General features: G+C 32.9%; 1 long non-coding RNA gene across 1 annotated transcript; it reads right to left on the bottom strand.

Annotated features, from left to right (window-relative positions):
• Positions 3,339-5,231, bottom strand: LOC108661674. Its single transcript, XR_001927449.1, has 3 exons — positions 5,002-5,231; positions 4,281-4,431; positions 3,339-3,724 (listed from the first exon to the last, which is right to left on the bottom strand). It is a non-coding gene; the product is annotated as an uncharacterized LOC108661674 (long non-coding RNA).

Genomic DNA, 12,446 nt, shown 5'->3' on the forward strand with positions numbered 1-12,446 from the left:
AATAAAGGGTGTTACAATGTAGGCATTAAATAAGCAACATTTGTTGTTATATGCCCTTAAGCCGATTGGATTGGTCAAGAAATATATATAGTGTCATTTAATGTATATTTAATTGCAAAACTATATGTGATAGAGAATTTCCTTCATGTTAGTGCAATAATAAGGAGTTATTAAGTACTAATTGGATGAAGCCTATGGAACATAAAGGTCTTGCAAGAGAATTGTAAAGTTGTTACAATTATGAGATCACTATGCATGAAAGTCGTGTTCCTAAATTGGTCATTGCATTGTCAAGATAGAGCATTGACAAAGCTCAAAGATTGGTACATGTTAAGCCTCCTTACTTGGAAAGTAAGTAATCGATCTCATTGATTGAAGTATATGGGATACTTGAGGATAACATGTGGCGCTTGTTAAAGAACGAGTTCACTAAACCTGACTCACTATAAGAACTTCAATTGGTATTTCACTCGAGTGTCTATGGAATATATTCTCATGATAGTCGTGCAATTAGTCTTTGGACTTGAGACACTAGATCATCTTGTATGGGAAATGACATACTTTGATTTCACCTCTGCAAGTCTAAAGGCAACTAGAAGCCTAAACATGGTGTTTTTGGGTATGCCATGAAGCATACGAAGGTGGATGAGTGGTCAAGAAAGGATTCATCACCTTAAGTGATATGAAGGGATGTATCTCACTTGTTCTAAATTCAAGATTAACTTGTTAAAGTCTTGGGCCAAAGCATGATGAATTTGAGGAAAGTTAGTGTCCTAAATTCATAAGGTTAGTCATAAATCATGATACCTAATATGGAATGTCATAAGTAGACACTAAGCCATGCATTATGACGTATCTAGGATATTTGATGGAAAGACCATATTTGTTGTTGAATTTTCACGCAAGTGCATGTTATCGTAAACAAGTAATATAGTAATAAGTAGAGTATCATTCCCACAGGGATTTGTTTCTAAATTTTTACTAAGTACTAAAACTTTATAACAAATTAATCTTATTTAAGTAATTAAAATTTTTAGAAAATTAATTAAAACTAAATTAAAGTAAGCACTAAATTAACTAACAGAAATTGAAGTTTCTTGAGAAAGACAATAGACTAAAGACCTAGGATTATGGGTTCATTTAACACTTCATTTGACACCAATTTCTCAAATTATTTACCTTCCAGGGTGGTTTTACTAACTTAGAATCCAAAGCTATGCACAATTCTCCACTAAGATGCTTGCACAAATACCTACTTAATTAGTTCACTATATGTCTATAGGAATCAATTAAAAAAGGTTCATTAAGCTAGTGTTCTAATTTGGCTACGTATGGCAATTGAAGTATGTCTATCCGAATCGCGAATCAAATCACCTAAGTGACGTGAACATACACTATTCAAATCTTAATCCAATCAAAAATCTCTTTGTCGAGTCTCAATTAGATTCACAAATCAGCTAATTGTTGATCAAATAATTAAAAATATTAAGAGCATATTTGAATAAGCAAAACTATACTCATTCATGATAAATAAAAGAAACTAATATGCAAACTACGTGTTGAAATCCACCATAATCCTAGAAAAACAAATTAGTTTATGATATCCAAGTAAAATATTATCCAAAGAAATTTGGCCACGAATTCAAGTAAAAGAAAATAAAAAAAAAACCTAAAATAGAGAAAGAAACTAATGTTAAAGCCTTTTGATCTCAAATCTCTATCAATTTCCCTTGTTCGCTTGCTTGATTCTTACTTCTAAATCTCTAGACTAGCTATTGTCGTTCTCCCCCTTGAATGCTCTAAAATAGGTCTTTTAAATAGGTTTAAATTAACCTAGTTTCCATATTCCCGCATAGAAATAATTTTTGGAAAGTAGTGTGGCACCACAACCTTGTCTTCCTTGGCACCATGACACTGTGGTTGTCTTGTGGCATCGCAATGCTACGACGACCTGGCCTCAAGAGTTTGCATGGTGCACTCCATTTATCCAACCCTGTGGCCATGCTTTTTCTAGTACTATGGCCCTAACTTCCTCAGTGCTACAGCCTTCAGCAACTCAAGGCCGCGACCTACAATCAACATGCTGCCTTGTGCAAAACTGCAGTCGTCTATCGTCTTCCAATGCTTTTTTCACCTTGATCGGATCCGAACTGGGCAAAGTTATAAACATGAAACTTGTATCTTGTTCTCTTAGCTTTCCAATGGATCAAAAATCTCATCAATTGGACTTTTGAGATCAAGTTATCATCAAATACTGCAGCATGTTGAATGAAGCCTTCACCATACTTGTGCGATTTTAAATATAAGGAACCTTTCCCATCAAATATCCTACAAAAGCCATAAGAGAAATCAACAATAACTATTCTTATATTAAATTAAAGCAAATTAAGTAAAATTAAACTAAAATAACTTAAATTAATTACACAACATGTAATCTAACTTAGTGCCTATTTGTTCTGGCTTTTTTTCAACTTATCTACCTCTTAAAAGCAAAAGCTATGCCAAATACGATTTTTAAGAAGCTTTTAAAAAAAAAAGTAGCCTTTTTTAAAGAACAAAATTTTGCAAAAAGAGTTTAAAAAACAACTCCAAAGAGGAATTTCCTCTTCTCTTCTTATAAAAACACAACAGCATTTCAAGAAATGCCTCTCTCTTTCAATCTATCTCCCTTTGCAAATCAACCTTCTTTAACATAAAATCATGATCTCCCTTTTCTTTACCTCTCTTTCTCTACAAAGACTATTAAAAGGAAGAAAAAAATAGAACACCCAGCAACAGAATAACAAAATCTAATATTTTTTATTCTTACAAAGTTTAAGAAAAAATAAGGTCCAAAATTCAAAGTTGCATTCAGGTATATTTAAAGGTTTTCTATCATCACCAAAAAATCTAAAATTGTTAGTACTGTAAAAGTTTGAAAGTTGTTCCATTTTTTCATGGATTTTTTTTATTTTAACATTTGATATCGCATATAAACTTACTTTGGTTTATTAGGTGATTGAAGACGGCATGAATACCCTTTATGGTAATTTTAACAAAAATTAAAGCTTATGTAATTTATTTTGCCAAATAACTTGCCAAACAGTTTTAGCTTAATTTTAAAAGCTATTATTTTTCATAAGAGCTTTATAATGGCTTTTAAGCTGAAAAAACCTAGGCCAAACAAGCTCTTAAACTAGAAAAACACCTAAAATACTTAAGATTCAAGCTTAAAATCTTAAGGATCTAATCATTTAAACTCCTAAAATGTGTCAAAATAACTATATATAATTGAGTTATCAATATTGCATGGAAAGGCTTTGTCACGACCCAAATTTCAGGCCATGACCGACGCGTGGACCCAATGGGCATAGCCCACCAAGCCCAAGCAAGCCTATTTATGTAATCCTTCTCATCATTCCATCAACTATTCTTAAAGTCACCTTTCATACTTCCAACCTATAAGTACCTAATTAATGTGCTATAGCAATCAAAAACTGCATTTCACATTAACCCAAAATAATGTTAACCATTGCCAACTCGTGGTGGCATTACCAATCACAATATACATTCCTTGTTTGAGACACATATCTTAATACTTTACATCAAATGAACATATTCACAAACAAAATGACTCTTAACTTCCAGCAGAGTGACCGTGGTAGAGGTTCAGCTATTGAATGCCGAGATACCTACTTAAGAGACGAATCTACATGAACACCTCGACCTAGGTTCCGATTGCTTCCTGATATGAAAACATGAAGTTAAAAACAATGAGTACAAACTCAGTGAGTGAACATAAGAAGGGAACAAGCAATGATAAGGGAGGTTTGAAAATCATGACGCACTTATTTGAAAACAAGGCAATTTAGTTCAAGTTCTTAATAAAACCCCTCCATTAAACCTTTGGTTATTAAATCATTTAATAATGAAGGATTCATGTTCAACATGAAATTGAAAAGAGAGAAAATTTTTGGTAATTATCCAAGCAAGGCAGCATAATAGATAGATTCTCGCTGCAACAGAAAGGCATTCTAACTACAGCGTATTTTAGGTACATATCATCATCTGTACGAGGGCTCTTTTCAACTGCACAAGCGTTTCTCTCAACTGCACGAGGATTTCTCGTTAAAAATTCTCATTGCAAACTAGATAAATTAATCCTTTGACATTGGAAATTCATGATCACCCATTATTTTAAAGAAGTGGAAAATATGGCAGAAATTAACAATGCCAACATACAACCCAATCACAAATATTTTAATAAACTTTCTATAACATACATATATACATATACATACTTCAGCATGCATATCACCACTGCCTCACCCAGCTCATGTGCAACCCCCACATCACGCACATAGTTGGAGTCATCGTGTGCACCCCCACATGGCGCACAACTATGTCATCCTCCACACCCCCACACCCTATCATTACCGACATGAGCATCCCCTACATCGCGCACACGCACGGTTATATTCATTACACAATATTATCTACCACTGTACCATACATATATATATATATATCAACATATAAAGGGATTTCACAAATTCATTACAATCACATTTCACAACGTAAGGAAAACGTTTCGTTAAAGGCTTGTTCCCGTATGCAATTTGAAGAAAAGACAATTTAAACAATTCAAGTGATTCGTTCAAACGTATGTACATTTACCCAAAACCTTTTAGTGCAGGTTCACTCATTGGTATTTTTTAAATCTTTACCCAATTCCAACTTCCTCTAATGGTCCAAATAAGGCAGTGGAACTTCGTTGGAACCTATCATCACAATAGCATCACAATTAACTCAATTCACATAAATATAGTTTTAGAAGCTATCTCCTAAATCATGTTTCGCTAATTATTCCTAACTAGTTTCCAACTACCATTAAGTGGCTATCTATTTTCACTATTCTAATCACACTAAAATGAATAAATCACCTTAACTACAAAGCACTCACAGATCTAGCCACCAGCCATTCTCAACAGCTAAAAATATCAATTCAATTTCAATACTCACCTTGCTAGATTTGTAATTGGATTCCTCCTCAAAAATTCCCAAACTATTATAGAGAGTCCTTTTTTCTCTCTCTAAAACACCTAGCTAGTGAGAGAAAGTATTAGTTTAAGACTTTGGAGGGTTTTTAAGGTGAAAGAGTAAAAGAGCACAAAAAGCTTGTGAAAAGGTGCACAAAAGCATGAAATTTGAGACTAACTTGAAAGAGTTATGAAAGCTTGAGAAGAACTCCCATGGAGGATGAAGAAACGTGAGATGAGAAGAAAGATGGGAAGAAGAAGCTGCTAGAAAAAAAATGAAGAAGGTTGCTGGAGAGTAGATATTTATAATTAAAGCTTACCTAATTTTTTCATGCAATTACAATAATGCCCTTAACAAGGCCACTTGTCTTCCTCCTTTTCTTGTCAATCTTTTTACTCTTTTGACACTAGGAAAAGGTCCAAAATCCTCTGAAATAGATCTCTTAAGTAACCCCCAAAAGCCCTAGCTTCAAAAATCCCTTAAGCTTGTTATTTTTGAAAATTACGGTGATGACCGCGGCTCTCAATTTTTAGCATCACGGTGCTCAAATGTTCTATCCAAATCTATTCTTCTAGCACAGTACTTTCACTTTGACAAAAATTTTGACCACTTTTCCATCAAAACTGGGCAAAGTGGTAAACATAAAAGTTGTAGCCCTGCCTCTTAGATTTCTAATGGTCTAAAAATCATGTTATTTGGACTTTTGTGGTGGGAGATATGCTTGAAAAATCAAAACATATGTAAATAAAGCAACAACTCATTATGCACCTACTCCTATAACGACATAAAATAATTATAAGTAACGTAAAACTAGCATCATTAGCTCAAGTTAAACCTTTAAACATAAGTTCTACCTCTAGTTACGCGTCTATGAAGGTTGAGGTTTCACACGTTTACCACTAAAAGGCTTTCTCAAATCCTTTAATTGACTCTTTAACATTTGGATGGTCATGATGTGTTGCTAGATACTACTCATTATTTATAAATATAAATCAATTATCAAATTCATATTTGATTATGGTTTATATTATTTTCAACATGTTAGAAGCCTAGTGGGTCATACACAATAAGTACATGATTGAGATTAAATAAGGATAATCAATTAAGTTGGACTTAATTGAAATAGACCAAAATAAAGTTGAAAAAACAGTTAAGTTCACAAGGACTTAATTGAATAAAAATACAAATGTATTATCTAGGGTTATGTAAAACCTCGACCTCCGTAAACGCATAACTAAAAGTAGATGCGATAACACGAACTAAGGGTAATTTTATCATTTTCCTTAGTGAGCTTCTAGAAGTGGGTTTTCTAATATTATTAAAACCTAAGTAGGCCTAAGGAATACATGAACGATGTATATAATAATAAAATAAATGAAGAAAATAGAAATAATGATATTTCCACAATACGGGTAAAATGGTCATTTTGGATCTCGAGTCTAAATTTTTAAGTTCTCACAAACTCGAGTGCCCGTAATCTATTATGGACCTTTTCTTATTGTCAAAAGAGTAAAAGACTACACAAGGGAAAGGAGGAAGACAAAATCACCTTGTTAAGGGCATTTTTGTAATTTATGTGAGACTTGGATTAACTTTAGATATAAATATCTTATTTTTCTAGCAGCTTCTTCTTCTTCCTTCCATTTCTCCTCCGTATTTCACGTTTTTCATGCTCTTTCACTTCTACACCTCAAGAACCCTCAAAGGTCTTTCCTCAATACTTTTTCTCACTAGTTGGACGTTTTAGAGAGAGAGAGAGAGAGAGAGAGAGAGGTTTTCCATAATAGCTTGACAAACTCTTGGAAAGGAAGCAACTACAAAACCACCAAGGTGAGTAGTGAGTTAGGTTTATTTTAATTTGTTGATGCTAGCCAATAATTAGAGTTGTGGGCTATTTTATTGTTGAGGGTTATTTATTTATTCTTAGTATGACTAGAGTAGTGTAAACTAATGACTAGTCAAATGGTAATTGGAAGCTAGATAGGAATAACTAGCTAAACTTGATTTAGGAAAGTAGCTTTTGGAATAATATTCATATCAATTGAGTTGGTGTGATGCTATTGTGTGTGATAGGTTCCAACGAGACCCCACATCTCCCTTTGGAGCATTAGTGGAAGTTAGAGTCAATTAAAGATTCAACAAAACAAGTGAGTGAACTTGCATTAAAATATTTTGGGATAAATGCATATGTATTTGGTTGAATCACTTGAAATATTTTACTGAACTTTTCTCAAAATATGCATAGGAACAAGTCCTTGATGAAACGTTGTATGTTGTGAATGTGTAATATGATGAATCCTTGTGCTCTTATATTATGTTAATATATATATGTTGTGTATTGATAGTTAATATTGTGTGATAATTATAACCGCACATGTGCGGTGTGGGAGTGCACATGTTGGCGATGACGGGGTGCGGGAGTGTGAATGATGATATTGCCTATGCGCGATGTGAGGGTGCACATGATGGCATTTGTTGTGCACGATGTGGGGGTGCACACGATGGTATTAGCTGTGCACAATGTGGGGGTGCACACGATAACTTCGACTATGTGCGGTGTGGGAATGCACATGAGCCAAGTGATGAGGTGGTGGCATATGTGTATATATATATATTTACTATATAGAGAGGTTTGAAATTAATATATGATTGCATTGACTGTTGAAACTTGATTATTGTCAAATGTTTTTAATTTGATTTTTATTGCAACAGGATTGGATTTTTATAGCAGTGAAAATTTCCCCTAATTTCTTCTGCCCAGAAATTTAGCTATAGCAAAAATGCCTTCTAACTGCAACGAGAAACTCTCGGGTGGATGGCCTTAACCTTTGCTCTGGATTTCACTGTAGTGAAAATGCATTCTCGCTGCAGCAAGAAACTCTCGGGTGGTTAGGTAAAATGTCTGCCCAGATTTTCGCTGCAGCAAAAATGCATTCTCGCTGCAACGAGAAACGCTTGGGTTGTTGGTTCAAAAAAATTACCCTGAAGTTCACTGCAGTGAAAATTCATTCTCACTGCAGCGAGATTCGTTCTGCTATGCTTGCCTTGCTTGAACTTCCTAAATGTTTTAAAATGAGTTGAAAAACAACATAGCATCGAGTTTTGTTCATAATATACAAAATTGCATTGTTTTAATTTAAATGCATTATGATTTCTAAATTTTCCTTATCGTATGCTTGTTCCCTTCTTATGTTCACTCACTGAGTTTATACTCACCCTTTTTAACTTCATGTTTTTTAGATCGGGAGATAGTTGGAACCTAAAGTGAGGGGTCCACGTATATTTGCCCTTTTTGTAGGTACCAAGGCATTCATTAGCTGTACCTTCACCTAAGGTCACTCCGCTGGAAGTCAAGAGTCTTTTTGTCTGTGTATATGTACACGTGATGTAAATCACTAAGATACATGTCACAAACAGTAAGTGTTCATTTTGATTAATGTTGCCACTATGAGTTAGCAAACGGTTGACATCGTTTTGGGATAATATAAAGGCAAGTATTTGGTTGTCATAGCACATTACTAAAGTACTTATAGCTGAGAATTAAGAAATGTAACTTTAGAAATATCTGATGGAGTAATGAACAGGTTGCATAAGAAGCTTGCTTGGGTTTGGTGGGCTGTGCCCATTTGGCCCATACGTCGGTCATGGCTCGAAAATTGGGCTGTGATAGATTACAACTTAGTTTGGCTATATAAATATGTTATGTTAGCCAACTAAAAGTTTAAGCCTCCAGCCACTTCTTAGCCATTTCATAAAAATTAGAAAAGAAAAATAGGTTTCTTTGTCTGATAGAAATAAGATTCGACAATAACTTTTGGTTTTTTTTGTTTTAGAAACAAAACTTGATAGCACAAGCAAAATTTTAACTTTGAGAAGGTTTTATTCAATCACTGTATGGATTACTGTTAGAGGCCAAGCACTTGGGTGGCTGAAGATTTGACAAATCCTAAAGGTGGAGAAGCAAAGTTTCGTCCGAAGGATTTCAAATTGTCTTATTCTCTTTTCAGGTTACTTGCTTCATCAAAAGCATTTTTGGATTTAATTGGCTCTTGATTTCGATATCTAGAACAAGGTACATAATACTTGAACCTTTGAGAGTTCATAATTAATCTAAAAATTGTATAAAACACAAACATTGATTTTGAGGGTTTTAGTTATTTCTCTGATTAAATGTATTTTTATTTTTGCGCTATGTTATACTTTTATTTCTTGATGATTTTCATGTTTAAGCATGAGGTCGAATCCGAACAGTGGTATTAGAGCCTTTGTTTGATTTTTTTTAATGTAATTTGCATGCTTAATTCTTGGTGATAATAAATATGATTGATTTATGTGTTGATTTGGTATATATTGGTTTTGAAGGCTTTCTTTAAAATTTGTTTTTCTATTTTAATTCAAATTTGGACAGCATGTGTTTAATCCAATAAAATATATTTTAAAAGGTTTAAAATCATGTTTAAGTGAAGAATTAGTGAATGGATTAAAAAGCTTGCAAAGTCAAGTTAAAACTGAATAGTTTAAAGGTGTTTTGGAGACTAATATGCCGATTATTTTTGCTAACATTGGGCAAGCATTATGAGCAGTTTTAAATTGTTAAAAACTAGTTTTATCAAATTAAATTACTACATGTTTCAGCTAGACTTCATTTAGTATGAAAAAGTTTATAAAATTTTTTTTTTTGAGTTCTAAAACAACAAAGACTCAATGCAGAAAATTTTAGGCTACTATGATCGATTTTGGTGACTTAATTCTCCATGAATTATGTGTTTAATTGTTAAACACACTTGCTGAAAATTTCCAACAGCTTTGTTCATGAGTTTGACTCATGATTTATGGAGTTTTAAGAGCACTTAAATGCCATTTATTTTAATTTTGTGTGATTCATAAAAAATCGGAAAATGTTCCTACTTTAAAGTGAATTCCTAAACTTAAGGATAGAATTTTAATTTGAGGTGATTCATAAAGAATTAGAAATTGTTTCCTAGTTTAAAAGAAATTCCTAAAATCAAGGGTAGAATTTTAATTTTGAGTGATTCATAAAGAATAGGAAATTGTTTCATACTTTAAAAGAAATTCTTAAAATTAAGGACATCATTTTAATGTGAGAAATTCACAGGAAATAGTTTCCTACTTTAAATGAAATTCTTAAAATTATGTGATAGCATTGAACTTTCTTTAAAAGTTCGGTTTGACTAGAAGTTTCCAAAATTTATTAAGTCACCGTTAGGTAACTTGAACAATATACAATTTAGGAAATTAATCGATGTTCTAAATGCTAGAAATTAAAATATTGTCTTTGATATATTTTAGGAAGCTTCCCTAAAATAAGAGGTTTTCAAAATTAAAAGGAGTTTTGATTATGAAAAAAATTAAAATGGAAAGTCTCAAAATGGAAAGTTTTATTTCAATGGATTTCTATATAAGCAAAAAGAGTAAAAGGTTTACTTTAAGTGTTTTGAAAATGGGAATTTCTTAAACACGAAGTTGACATAAAACAATACCAAATAATTTCAATCAAGCGCTTTAAGTAAATTAATTAATACTTTTCTCAAATAATGCATAAGATCACAAAGTGATATTGAGCTTCCATTTATTTCTATGCTTTTGATTGTGATTATAAGCCATGAGGATGATTACGGATTTAGACCTTAGAAGATTAAGTCATGGATGATTAAATTTATTTCTCATGGTATTTATTTTTAAATAGGGCCTACGCACCCTATCCTACCCTGTCTTACTCTCATTTTCTCTAAGGTTGTAAAATTCTTTTCTCATCTAACTCTCCTCAAATGTAACTCAAGGTTTCTTGATTATAAAATATAATTATTTACATTGAACTGTAAAACTTGGGCTAGGTAAAAAATTTTTTGTAACTTGATGAAAATCCAAAGGCGCCATGGAGATTCAAGGAGATTACAAGCAAAGCTTGAAGACAGTGTTTGCAAAATCCCTTAGGAATTTGACCAACTAATTTCCTTAATGGCTCAAGGAAATTAGAATTAGTAAAGTCCATAATCATCTTAGTTGTTGGCATGTGATAGATTTATTTTTCAATATATATATATATATGATATATGTGAAATACAATAAATGCTATGCATGTCAACATTGTCAAATCAATGAGATTTTAATTAATGAATTAATAAATAAAATCCCTTATTAATATATTGAGTCAAAAAGTTACCTTCCACCATATAACAAGATAATCATGCTAGTTTTTTAATTGGAGGCTTGTTGAGTCACTCAAAGCTAAACTTTTACACAAGTACATTTGAGTTATTGGTGGGTTTTACTTAACTAGCACAATGTTGTTTGGATGTGTCACACTTGATTGCATAATATTAGAGGCGTAGTTAGGCAAAATGTATATGATACATTTAAACAAGAAGTTGTCACCTAACTGATCTAGGAGTTGCTAGGATGAGCCATGCAGCCAATTGGGATTGGTTAAGGCTTGACTTCAATCATGCAACAGTATCATTCATGTTTAATGATTAAAGGTTTTCCTTCATCAATAAGACATCAATTATAATGAGTTATAAGTCTAATTGGATGAAGTCCATGAGATTAATATGCCTTGCAAGGGAACTGTAATGGGTTGCAATTATGAGATCCTTATGCAACAAAGCATAATCTCAAAATGTTCCTGGTCAATGTACCATTGAGATTGGACATCAATGATGCTTAGAGACTGGTATATTCTATGTTCCTTACTTTAGAAGTAAGCAATCGATCTCATAGATTTAAGTATAGAGATACTTGGAACTAGAATATAGGTGCTTGCCTTGGAGAACAAGTTCATTGAACATGACTCGCTATGAGAAGTGCATTTGGTAATACATTCTAGTGTCTATGCAACACCATTCCATCAAAAGTTACTAAGTTACATTCCATAACTTTGAATCAAAATAATACTAAGCATTTCCAACTCATAGTGGCATACCAATCAAAATGTACATATATTATCTAAATGTGCAATTTAATAATTTACATCACTTGTACATATTTACTACAAAATGACTCTGGGTTTCCAGTGGAGTGACCACAGTAAAGGTGTAGCTATTGAATGCCATTGATACCTACCAAAGATACAAATCTACAAGGACACCTCGACCTAGCTACCGGCTGCCTCTTGATTTGAAAACATGAAGTTGAAAATGGTGAGTATAAACCCAATGAGTGAACAAGAAGGGAACAAGCAAATATTAAGAAATGTTTAACGAAATCATGATGCATTCATTTTTCAAAACAATGCAATTTGTTTTAGTTATTATTAAAACCCCTAATGTAAACACCACATGAGTAAATCACTTTATGAAAAGGGTCCATGCTCAACAAAGGATTTGGAGAGTGAAAACTTTAATAGCATCATGCGAATCAAGTCAAATAAACGACGGGTCCTCGCTGCAGCGAAAAGGCATTCTCGC

The sequence above is a fragment of the Theobroma cacao genome, chromosome 4 (assembly GCF_000208745.1).
Source record: "Theobroma cacao cultivar B97-61/B2 chromosome 4, Criollo_cocoa_genome_V2, whole genome shotgun sequence".
In the NCBI taxonomy this organism is placed as follows: domain Eukaryota; kingdom Viridiplantae; phylum Streptophyta; class Magnoliopsida; order Malvales; family Malvaceae; genus Theobroma; species Theobroma cacao.